An 8,142-nucleotide genomic window follows, 5' to 3' on the forward strand; every position below is an offset into this window, starting at 1 on the left:
TACCTCCGTGACTTTACCGAAAGAACCAAAGTGTATGGATCCCTGCAGTCACGACAACTTCAAATCTGGATTAATAGCGGGGTTAAATCACAACTTGCGGGGTTAGGGGCCATACATTGAGTAGGCTACACAACAATCTGTCGAAACTTTTTACCCCCCCCCCACCTGCGTACGTACAGCTTGACGCACCCCCCCCCCCTCCCCGAATCCTGTAGAACGGCCGATATTTAATCCACGCAGAAACGACCAAGGATTAATAATATTAACGTGTTTAAGCAAACAGATCGTCCACCGCCGGACTGTCTGATTTATTTGAAGGCCAAAGTAGACACATTATTACACTGGTTAACACACGTTTTCTGGCATAAGGTATTCCAACGGTTTTTAGGTAATTTTGGGGTGCTGATTCCAAATCTGGCATCAGTTTTTGTCTATCACATCAGGTTTTTGAGATATCAAATATTGCATTTTCAATAAAAACTGCAGAAGAAAAATATTAAATAAATGTGGATATCTACATAAAATAATATTATAAACACACTATCCTAAAAATACAGCACCATATTTTAACACTAAAGCAGTCACTGACTCGCAACAACCTGCAATCATAAGTGACAGAGTTAATTTCGGGTAAAATCAATGAAAATGGGGTATGCCGATAGCATAAAAATTAACCCGTAAAAACAAAGTTTTTCACTATAAATCCTTTATATGCGTGGCGGCTCGAGTCCTCTCGTCCTCTGGCTTGAGATGGCTGCCACCTATGGGTCAGATGATTGCCTGCCACCATTAAGCAATTGGTAATTAAATATTAAAAATAAAATTCCTAAAAAGTCTAAAGTTATGGAAAAAAATTTCCACAAAAATTAATTGTCACGCACGACGAGTCTGTGTGCAAAATGTCAGCTCGATTGGATCACGGGAAGTGGGTTAAAAAACGACCGAAAGATTTGCGCGGTCGTAATCGTGCAAGCAAGTGCACTTAATATAAAGGATTTAAAAATGAGATGTGATAAAGCAAATCTGAGATCAGATTTGGAATCAGCACTCTGAAATTAGTCTAAAACAGCTGCAAAAGTACAGACCAGAATTTTTTTTTTGTTGACCAGTGTTATCGAAGCTTCACCCACCCCCCCCGTTTCCTATGCTACGAACATTGTCAGTAGACCCCCCCCCCCCAGACGCACGCGTTTGGGTTACCCCCCCTCCCCCCTTCTTGCGTACGTGCTGAATGGATGGCCCCTGAGTCGCCTGTGTCGATTCATCGATCCATGGATCGAGTAACGAAGTGCGCCCCCCCACCCCCTTCATTTGATTGGCTGATTTATCGGCAAGGTCGGGGGATGCCCTCGCGCTCCGCTCCGATTGTGGCCACAGCGCCACCGGGGGGCGGGGCGCTGGTCGCGACCCCCCCCCCCCTGGCGCCAGACGCCTGCAGGAGGCGTCACGTGGGGCCGCGTGAAGAGGAGGTGGGGGTGGGAGGTGGGGGAGGGGGAGGGGGGCGGGGCGGCGTGAGGAAGGGGAGGGAAGGCGGGGCCGCCTGTGGGACTGATGGCTGCGGCGAACTCCCGCGAGCAGCCTTCGTCAACGCAGACCTCGACCACAGTCTGACGACGCCTCGACAGTAGGTAGTAGACAGTAGGCAGTAGGCAGTAGGTAGTAGACAGTAGACAGTAGGTAGAAGATAGTAGGTAGTAGGCAGTAGGTAGTAGGCAGTAGGCAGTAGGTAGTAGGCAGTAGACAGTAGGTAGTAGGTAGTAGGCAGTAGGTAGTAGGCAGTAGGCAGTAGGTAGTAGGCAGTAGACAGTAGGTAGTAGACAGTAGACAGTAGGCAGTAGGCAGTAGACAGTAAGTAGTAGGTAGTAGACAGTAGGTAGTAGGTAGTAGACAGTAGGCAGTAGGTAGTAGGTAGTAGACAGTAGGTAGTAGGTAGTAGACAGTAGGTAGTAGGTAGTAGACAGTAGGTAGTAGGCAGTAGGCAGTAGGTAGTAGGCAGTAGACAGTAGGTAGTAGGTAGTAGGCAGTAGGTAGTAGGCAGTAGGCAGTAGGTAGTAGGTAGTAGACAGTAGGTAGTAGACAGTAGGTAGTAGGCAGTAGGCAGTAGGTAGTAGGCAGTAGGTAGTAGGCAGTAGGCAGTAGACAGTAGGTAGTAGGTAGTAGACAGTAGGCAGTAGGCAGTAGGTAGTAGGTAGTAGACAGTAGGTAGTAGGTAGTAGGCAGTAGGTAGTAGGTAGTAGGCAGTAGGTAGTAGGTAGTAGACAGTAGGTAGTAGGTAGTAGACAGTAGGTAGTAGGTAGTAGGCAGTAGGTAGTAGGTAGTAGGTAGTAGGCAGTAGGTAGTAGGCAGTAGGCAGTAGGTAGTAGGCAGTAGGTATTAGACAGTAGGTAGTAGACAGTAGGTAGTAGGTAGTAGACAGTAGGTAGTAGGTAGTAGACAGTAGGTAGTAGACAATAGGTAGTAGGTAGTAGACAGTAGGTAGTAGGTAGTAGACAGTAGGTAGTAGACAGTAGGTAGTAGACAATAGGTAGTAGGTAGTAGACAGTAGGTAGTAGGCAGTAGGCAGTAGACAGTAGGTAGTAGGCAGTAGGCAGTAGGTAGTAGGTAGGTAGTAGGCAGTAGGTAGTAGGTAATAGGTAGTAGGTAATAGGTAGTAGGCAGTAGGTAGTAGACAGTAGGTAGTAGGTAGTAGGCAGTAGGTAGTAGACAGTAGGTAGTAGGTAGGTAGTAGGCAGTAGGTAGTAGGTAGTAGGCAGTAGGTAGTAGACAGTAGGTAGTAGACAGTAGGCAGTAGGTAGTAGGCAGTAGGTAGTAGACAGTAGGTAGTAGGTAGGTATTAGGCAGTAGGTAGTAGGTAGTAAACAGTAGGTAGTAGACAGTAGGTAGTAGGTAGTAGACAGTAGGTAGTAGGTAGTAGGCAGTAGGCAGTAGTCAGTAGGTAGCAGACAGTATACAGTAGGTAGTAGGCAGTAGGTAGTAGGTAGGTAGTAGGCAGTAGGTAGTAGGTAATAGGTAGTAGACAGTAGGTAGTAGGTAGTAGGCAGTAGGTAGTAGACAGTAGGTAGTAGACAGTAGGCAGTAGGTAGTAGGCAGTAGGTAGTAGACAGTAGGTAGTAGGTAGTAGGCAGTAGGTAGTAGACAGTAGGTAGTAGGTAGGTAGTAGGCAGTAGGTAGTAGGTAGTAAACAGTAGGTAGTAGACAGTAGGTAGTAGACAGTAGGTAGTAGGTAGTAGACAGTAGGTAGTAGGTAGTAGGCAGTAGGCAGTAGTCAGTAGGTAGTAGACAGTAGACAGTAGGTAGTAGACAGTAGGTAGTAGGCAGTAGGTAGTAGGCAGTAGGTAGTAGGTAGTAGACAGTAGGTAGTAGGCAGTAGGCAGTAGGTAGTAGGTAGTAGGCAGTAGGTAGTAGGCAGTAGGCAGTAGACAGTAGGCAGTAGGAAGTAGGTAGTAGGTAGCAGGTTGTAGGTAGTAGACAGTAGGCAGTAGGTAGTAGGTAGTAGACAGTAGGTAGTAGGTAGTAGACAGTAGGCAGTAGGTAGTAGGTAGTAGACAGTAGGTAGTAGAAAATAGGCAGTAGGTAGTAGGTAGTAGACAGTAGGTAGTAGGTAGTAGACAGTAGGTAGTAGGTAGTAGACAGTAGGCAGTAGGTAGTAGACAGGTAGTAGGTAGTAGGCAGTAGGCAGTAGGCTGTAGGTAGTAGGTAGTAGACAGTAGGTAGTAGTCAGTAGGTAGTAGGCAGTAGGCAGTAGGTAGTAGGTAGTAGGCAGTAGGTAGTAGGTAGTAGACAGTAGGTAGTAGGCAGTAGGCAGTAGGCAGTAGGTGGTATGTAGTAGGTAGTAGGTAGTAGACAGTAGGTAGTAGGCAGTAGGTAGTAGACAGTAGGCAGTAGACAGTAGGTAGTAGACAGTAGGCAGTAGGTAGTAGGTAGTAGACAGTAGGTAGTAGGTAGTAAACAGTAGGTAGTAGGTAGTAGGCAGTAAGTAGTAGGTAGTAGGTAGTAGACAGTAGGTAGTAGGTAGTAGACAGTAGGTAGTAGGCAGTAGGTAGTAGGTAGTAGACAGTAGGTAGTGGGTAGTAGGCAGTATGCAGTAGGTAGTAGGCAGTAGGTAGTAGGCAGTAGACAGTAGGTAGTAGGTAGTAGGCAGTAGGTAGTAGGTAGTAGACAGTAGGTAGTAGGTAGTAGACAGTAGGCAGTAGGCAGTAGGCAGTAGGTAGTAGGTAGTAGACAGTAGGTAGTAGACAGTAGGTAGTAGGTAGTAGGCAGTAGGTAGTAGACAGTAGGTAGTAGGTAGTAGGCAGTAGGTAGTAGGTAGTAGGTAGTAGGCAGTAGGCTGTAGGTAGTAGGTAGTAGGCAGTAGGTAGTAGGTAGTAGACAGGTTGTAGGTAGTAGACAGTAGGCAGTAGGTAGTAGACAGTAGGTAGTAGGTAGTAGACAGTAGGTAGTAGACAGTAGGTAGTAGGTAGTAGACAGTAGGTAGTAGACAGGTAGTAGGTAGTAGACAGTAGGCAGTAGGTAGTAGGTAGTAGACAGTAGGTAGTAGGCAGTAGGTCGTAGGCAGTAGGTAGTAGGTAGTAGACAGTAGGTAGTAGGTAGTAAACAGTAGGTAGTAGGTTGTAGGCAGTAAGTAGTAGGTAGTAGACAGTAGGTAGTAGGTAGTAGACAGTAGGTAGTAGGCAGTAGGTAGTAGACAGTAGGTAGTGGGTAGTAGGCAGTATGCAGTAGGTAGTAGGCAGTAGGTAGTAGGCAGTAGACAGTAGGTAGTAGGTAGTAGGCAGTAGGTAGTAGGTAGTAGACAGTAGGTAGTAGGTAGTAGACAGTAGGCAGTAGGTAGTAGACAGGTAGTAGGTAGTAGACAGTAGGTAGTAGACAGTAGGTAGTAGACAGTAGGTAGTAGGTAGCAGACAGTAGGTAGTAGGTAGTAGACAGTAGGTAGTAGGTAGTAGACAGTAGGTAGTAGGCAGTAGGTAGTAGGTAGTAGACAGGTAGTAGGTAGTAGACAGTACGCAGTAGGCAGTAGGCAGTAGGTAGTAGGTAGTAGACAGTAGGTAGTAGGCAGTAGGTAGTAGGCAGTAGGCAGTAGGTAGTAGGTAGTAGACAGTAGGTAGTAGGTAGTAGGCAGTAGGCAGTAGGCAGTAGGTGGTAGGTAGTAGGTAGTAGACAGTAGACAGTAGGTAGTAGGCAGTAGGTAGTAGGCAGTAGGCAGTAGGTGGTAGGTAGTAGGTAGTAGACAGTAGGTAGTAGACAGTAGTCAGTAGGTAGTAGACAGTAGGTAGTAGGCAGTAGGTAGTAGGTAGTAGGTAGTAGACAGTAGGTAGTAGGTAGTAGACAGTAGGTAGTAGGCAGTAGGTAGTAGGTAGTAGACAGTAGGTAGTAGGTAGTAGACAGTAGGTAGTAGGTAGTAGGCAGTAGACAGTAGGTAGTAGGTAGTAGACAGTAGGTAGTAGGTAGTAGACAGTAAGTAGTTGACAGTAGGTAGTAGGCAGTAGGTAGTAGGTAGTAGACAGTAGGTAGTAGGTAGTAGACAGTAGGTAGTAGGTAGTAGACAGTAGGTAGTAGGTAGTAGACAGGTAGTAGGTAGTAGACAGTAGGCAGTAGGCAGTAGCTAGTAGGCAGTAGACAGTAGGTAGTAGGCAGTAGGTAGTAGGTAGTAGACAGTAGGTAGTGGGTAGTAGGCAGTATGCAGTAGGTAGTAGGCAGTAGGTAGTAGGCAGTAGACAGTATGTAGTAGGTAGTAGGCAGTAGGTAGTAGTTAGTAGACAGTAGGTAGTAGGTAGTAGACAGTAGGCAGTAGGTAGTAGGTAGTAGGTAGTAGACAGGTAGTAGGTAGTAGACAGTAGGCAGTAGGTAGTAGATAGTAGACAGTAGACAGTAGGTAGTAGACAGTAGGTAGTAGACAGTAGGTAGTAAGTAGTAGGTAGTAGACAGTAGGTAGTAGGTAGTAGACAGTAGGTAGTAGGTAGTAGACAGTAGGTAGTAGGTAGTAGACAGGTAGTAGGTAGTAGACAGTAGGCAGTAGGCAGTAGGTAGTAGACAGTGGGTAGTAGGCAGTAGGTAGTAGGTAGTAGGTAGTAGACAGTAGGTAGTAGGCAGTAGGTAGTAGGCAGTAGGTGGTAGGTAGTAGGTAGTAGACAGTAGGTAGTAGGCAGTAGACAGTAGGTAGTAGGTAGTAGGCAGTAGGTAGTAGGCAGTAGGTAGTAGGTAGTAGACAGTAGGTAGTAGGTAGTAGACAGTAGGTAGTAGGCAGTAGGTAGTAGGTAGTAGACAGTAGGTAGTAGGTAGTAGACAGTAGGTAGTAGGCAGTAGACAGTAGGTAGTAGGTAGTAGGTAGTAGACAGTAGGTAGTAGGTAGTAGACAGTAGGTAGTAGGTAGTAGACAGTAGGTAGTAGGTAGTAGGCAGTAGGTAGTAGGCAGTAGGCAGTAGGTAGTAGGCAGTAGGCAGTAGGTAGTAGGCAGTAGGTAGTAGGTAGTAGACAGTAGGTAGTAGGTAGTAGGCAGTAGGTAGTAGGCAGTAGGTAGTAGGCAGTAGGCAGTAGGTAGTAGGTAGTAGACAGTAGGTAGTAGGTAGTAGGCAGTAGGTAGTAGGCAGTAGGCAGTAGGTAGTAGGTAGTAGACAGTAGGTAGTAGGCAGTAGGTAGTAGGCAGTAGGCAGTAGGCAGTAGGTGGTAGGTAGTAGGTAGTAGACAGTAGACAGTAGGTAGTAGGCAGTAGGCAGTAGGTAGTAGATAGTAGGCAGTAGACAGTAGGTAGTAGACAGTAGTCAGTAGGTAGTAGGTAGTAGACAGTAGGTAGTAGGTAGTAGGCAGTAGGTAGTAGGTAGTAGGTAGTAGACAGTAGGTAGTAGGTAGTAGACAGTAGGTAGTAGGTAGTAGGCATTAGACAGTAGGTAGTAGGTAGTAGACAGTAGGTAGTAGGTAGTAGACAGTAGGTAGTAGGTAGTAGGCAGTAGGTAGTAGGTAGTAGACAGTAGGTAGTAGGTAGTAGACAGTAGGTAGTAGGCAGTAGGCAGTAGGTAGTAGGCAGTAGGCAGTAGGTAGTTGGCAGTAGATAGTAGGTAGTATACAGTAGGGAAGTAGGTAGTAGGCAGTAGGTAGTAGGTAGTAGACAGTAGGTAGTAGGTAGTAGACAATAGGTAGTAGGTAGTAGACAGTAGGTAGTAGGTAGTAGGCAGTAGGTAGTAGGTAGTAGACAGGTAGTAGGTAGTATGCAGTAGGCTGTAGGTAGTAGTTAGTAGACAGTAGGTAGTAGGCAGTAGGTAGTAGGCAGTAGGCAGTAGGTAGTAGGTAGTAGGCAGTAGACAGTAGGTAGTAGGCAGTAGGCAGTAGGTAGTAGGCAGTAGGACAGTAGGTAGTAAGCAGTAGATAGTAGGTAGTATACAGTAGGGAAGTAGGTAGTAGGAAGTAGGTAGTAGGTAGTAGACAGTAGGTAGTAGGTAGTAGACAGTAGGTAGTAGGTAGTAGGCAGTAGGTAGTAGGTAGTAGTCAGGTAGTAGGTAGTAGGCAGTAGGCAGTAGGCTGTAGGTAGTAGGCAGTAGGTAGTAGGCAGTAGGCAGTTGGTGGTATGTAGTAGGTAGTAGGTAGTAGGCAGTAGGTAGTAGACAGTAGGCAGTAGACAGTAGGTAGTAGACAGTAGGCAGTAGGTAGTAGGTAGTAGACAGTAGGTAGTAGGTAGTAAACAGTAGGTAGTAGGTAGTAGGCAGTAAGTAGTAGGTAGTAGGTAGTAGACAGTAGGTAGTAGACAGTAGGTAGTAGACAGTAGGTAGTAGACAGTAGGTAGTGGGTAGTAGGCAGTATGCAGTAGGTAGTAGGCAGTAGTTAGTAGGCAGTAGACAGTAGGTAGTAGGCAGTAGGTAGTAGACAGTAGTTAGTAGGAAGTAGACAGTAGGCAGTAGGCAGTAGGTAGTAGGTAGTAGACAGTAGGTAGTAGACAGTAGGTAGTAGGTAGTAGACAGTAGGTAGTAGGTAGTAGGCAGTAGGTAGTAGGTAGTAGACAGTAGGTAGTAGGTAGTAGGCAGTAGGTAGTAGGCAGTAGGCTGTAGGTAGTAGGTAGTAGGCAGTAGGTAGTAGACAGTAGGCAGTAGGTAGTAGGTAGTAGACAGTAGGTAGTAGACAGTAGGTAGTAGACAGTAGGTAGTAGGTAGTAGACAG

The 8,142-nt window shown here is 46.2% G+C and overlaps 1 long non-coding RNA gene across 1 annotated transcript in view; it reads left to right on the plus strand.

Annotated features, from left to right (window-relative positions):
• Positions 1–1,530: 1,530 nt before the first annotated feature.
• Positions 1,531–8,142, plus strand: part of LOC144733481 (uncharacterized) — a 39,577-nt gene continuing 32,965 nt past the window's right edge. The window contains exons 1-2 of the long non-coding RNA XR_013588369.1: positions 1,531–5,231; positions 5,379–8,131. This is a non-coding gene — a long non-coding RNA (uncharacterized LOC144733481). The remainder of the gene's footprint in view (positions 5,232–5,378; positions 8,132–8,142) is intronic.

The sequence above is a fragment of the Lampetra planeri genome, chromosome 47, assembly GCF_965212315.1.
Source record: "Lampetra planeri chromosome 47, kcLamPlan1.2.h2, whole genome shotgun sequence".
Lineage (NCBI taxonomy): Eukaryota > Metazoa > Chordata > Hyperoartia > Petromyzontiformes > Petromyzontidae > Lampetra > Lampetra planeri.